Source organism: Xiphophorus maculatus, chromosome 9 (assembly GCF_002775205.1).
Source record: "Xiphophorus maculatus strain JP 163 A chromosome 9, X_maculatus-5.0-male, whole genome shotgun sequence".
NCBI classification, from domain to species: Eukaryota; Metazoa; Chordata; class Actinopteri; order Cyprinodontiformes; family Poeciliidae; genus Xiphophorus; species Xiphophorus maculatus.
In genome coordinates, this window is record NC_036451.1 from 17512858 (window position 1) to 17516825 (window position 3968).

Here is a 3968-nt window from a genome sequence, read left to right on the forward strand (position 1 = left end):
ACAATAAAAAGTAATAATATAAAAACAAAGCAGTCCAATATAAAACTGCTGTAGATGCTCGCTTTAATTCGTTACATTTCTTAATTAGCTTGTACAGGTACAACTTGCTTTATTAGTCTTCTTTAAATATATATATAAAAAATTGCCAATCAACACAAATTATGTATTAAGTATTAGATTCGTTTTATGGTCAAAAGTTAAAGAAGTCTTAAATTCCGACATCAAGCAGTTCCGTCTAATTTTGAGTTAGCGTAAATCTAATGAGACGTTCGCGTCCAGTGGAAAAGATCCGTCACACGCGTGGTAATTAAATGATATGCAAATATTAGGCTCAGGTTCGGCCTTTATGCGCTCTAGCAGTGCGCACGGATCGGCCACTTTCGGGTTAATGCCGTGCTTTTAATTTCCCCTCGCAGCTTCCGCGCAGTTTTGCGGGAAAGCGGCTGAGATGGAGAGATGCAGGCAGCCCGGGCTGCTGCTGTGCCTCCAGCAGCTCCCCGGGCCCCGGAGGGATTTGGGTTAGGATTGGGTAGACAAGACGCCATTTCACCCCTCTAAAAAATGTCTTAAAATGACTGCTGCTAAGAGGATTAAAACAATAATACACCCCTCCACCCTCCCTTCTTTTTCGAGGTTTTTTTTTAGAAAAGATTCCTTCTTGCGAGGAAAAACCGTTTAGGCTGGAATTAAGGGCAGCGAAAGTAGCCTTTTAATGTAAAGCCTGCATATTTTTGCTGAATTTAGAGAGAAGGAAGCAGGTGGAGAGAGAAGAGAAGGGAGGCTGAGGTTAGACATTCAATCCCGATATCTCAGACTCCTGAAAGTGATGTGTGTGTGAAAATAATTTATTGAGCTGCTACTCAGCTCAGTTAAAGTAATATGGTGTTTTCTTTTTTGTTGTTTGTTTTATCAGCCTAATGGAAGGCTTCACAACGTGCTAGAAACATACAGTCTAAAGATGGCCGCTGCAACAAGTGGTTAGCAATCCCAAAATTTTGTTTTATTTTTAACGCAGTCACCTAAAAAAAAATAAAATAATCAAACAAGTATTTATTTACACATATTTTCTCTCTCCATTTTCCTTTTTTTTTGTTCACTTAATGTTTTCTTCTCCCTTTTTGTTGTCTGTAGCTTCTTCGCATTTGGGCCTAAAGAGGGAAAAATTGGATTAACTTGTGAACCGATGGACATAAGAACTTAAACTGGAGGTAAATCTGAGCAGTGTCTCTTTGTGGGAACCGTTTCTAAAGCAAAATAAAGCGAGAAGGAATTCCTCTCAGCTGCTCTTCCTTAAATCAGCTTTCCTACGCGACCTAATGCGGCCTAATGTCCAGCGTGGCTCAAGGCTTTCAGTGAAGGAGTCAAGAGGCCCAGTTTAGAAGGATTTTGTAGGCCAGCAGCAGCAGCGGTCCTTCCTGACCAAGAAATAAGGAACAACCTTATTATTCTTCTTTTCGTGAAAATAAAGTACAGAGGTGAACGGGATCAAGCGCTTAAAATCGTATAGTTTCAGAAAAAAACTATTCAGAATGATACATTTAGAGCAAGTTTATCGCCACGCATCAGTATGGCGGGCCTTTGACGATGCCTGAATATGTTTCTTAGTTGTCCCTGGTGGTCTAGTGGTCAGGATTCGGCGCTTTCACCGCCGCGGCCTGGGTTCGATTCCCGGTCAGGGAAACTTTTCCTGCAATCCTGCAGGACAGCTGCTCTAATGAGCTCTTCAGCTTGTGAAAGTTCTGCAGAAAACATCAACTGTGTTGAGAAGAACCTCCATGATACAAGTCTTTAGGGACTGACTTTGGACCCAACCTTAAGCTTCTTTCTGCACAACAGTCAAGATCCAAGTATGGGTGGCGAAATGTAGCACAAGGCAAATTTTGATTAACTTTCTCCTTACTATATAGATAGAAAAGCAACAATGAATGGACAAAATTTGTTTTTAATGACATGTTGATTATCTTGGATTATAATTTAAAATTTAAAATTAGCAAACTCTTTCAGTAAAAAAAAAGGAGTGTGATATTTTACATTTTAATCTCAGTAGAGTAAGATGTTCATCTAAGTATTATTTAAGTATCTTTAAGTTGCCAGTGGGAGCTGATTGCAGTATTGACCATTATTTCTATACCACCAAAACATCTGATCCTGTTTTCTTAACCTCTAGGGCCTTTATTCAGTTCAATTTTTTTGTTATTGCAAAGGAAAATTAAATTGTTGTCAATCTTCCTATTGATGCTGTCAAATTTTCACTATTACATAACTAAAAACTGTTCATTAAGTCCCAGCATTTTTATCTTTATTATTGCTTTTTTCATTCAACTCAAAAACAAATAATACAATTTCATGTTCTACACATAACTTGATAGTTTTGTTGTTAATTATGCAAATTATTCTGGCAGTGTTTTTTTGTGTGTGTCTTTTTTTGTTTGATACTTTCGATGCCTCCGATCCTCAGTGCTGCTCATAACTCTCGGATTTTGGTGGATTTCCCTGGGATGCTCATTGTTCTCCTCACTCTGGCTGCATTGAAAGCTTTATCTTGTTAAAGCCTCTGCTTAGATCTGAGTTAACGTCTTCAGTCATCCCCTTGCCTCCAAACTTCTATCCCTGCATCAGGACTTTGGCAGCATAAATCAACGCTCAGACGAGGAAGCTGCTAGGATTTATAAATCATCTGCAGTTCTAATCAGGTTTATAATGCGTGCTAGTTTGTAATTTTACCCCTCAAAAGGCTTAGAGTGAAACTCTCCAACTTCATAAAAAAGTTGATGCATTCTGCCTTCTGAGCTCATTAACTTTTATCATTAACTTTTTCTTTAACTTTCCGCATATATTAGGTTTTATTCCACCAGCAGCTGTGGCCAGCTCTTGCTCTCAGCCAAGGTTAGCTTGTGCTCATTTGGGTGAAATTAATCATTTTGATGCATGGTTCAGAATTGACTGCTTCAGTGGGACTTGTGTGACTGGAGTAACAAAGCAGCTTGCCACTAGCAGTCCTCTGGCTGTGTATTAGTGGGCCATTCACCTTTAAGTCTGTCCTCACCCGTGCTCGACGCCTGTTTTTAAATGAACAATCCTTTTAGTTTATTCATAAACTAAAGTGTATTCTGTCCAGCTCCTGTCCAGCTGCTCCTGATATGGGCTACATGGTTTATATGCGTAGCATAGTGTGGACATGAACTGGAAACTGTGTTACATAAGCTCAAATTCTATTTGCTGTGATGGTGAGTCACAACATAAACATGAATATGCTGTTGTACAACCATGACAGCACGCAGCGAGAACATTGTGATGTTTCTATTGTATTTATTTGGTTGCAGCACGGTGAACTATAAAAGCAGATAAAAAAAACAACACATTCAGACAGCAGACAGCTGCAGTTGTTACACCATGCATATAAGGAGACAGTTATACATAGTAGTATGCCAATCTTCAGGAGGATCACTCTCTGAAGAATGATGCACCTTGACTTTGAAACAACTTTCTTTTGCATTGTCTTGAGAATCTTGAAATATTAAAGAAGTTGTTGAAAACATTCAAACTTCCTTCTCCTTAAGGTATTTTTAAGTATAATTGTTTTTTTGTTTTTAATAATGTCTTTGACTTGATCAGTTTTTTGACTGATCGATCGTGCTTTAACTTTCATGTTCTGTCTTTATGAAGCATTTGTGAATTTTATCTGTGAAAGATGCTTCATAAACGCAGTTTCCTTAAAGTTAGCAACCTGGATCGATGAGTTGAGTTACTGTCCAGATGTGACGTAAGCCATGAGTTGTTCACTGTATTCTCTTCCCTTGTGTGATTGAGCAGTCCCTGCCGCAACTCCTCTGAACGCTTTCTCCAACAGACTTGATGTATCGGAGTTGGCAGGTTTGCTTCCTCCCTCTTTCTCAGAGCAGATCTTCGGTTGTGCCCCTCAGGCTGCGGCCCAGCACAAGGGTTTCTATTGTCAGGGCCTAATCCAG

General features: G+C 39.3%; 1 non-coding gene across 1 annotated transcript; it reads left to right on the forward strand.

Annotated features, from left to right (window-relative positions):
• Positions 1 to 1608: 1608 nt before the first annotated feature.
• Positions 1609 to 1680, forward strand: trnae-uuc. Its single transcript has one exon. It is a non-coding gene; the product is annotated as a tRNA-Glu (tRNA).
• Positions 1681 to 3968: the final 2288 nt, after the last annotated feature.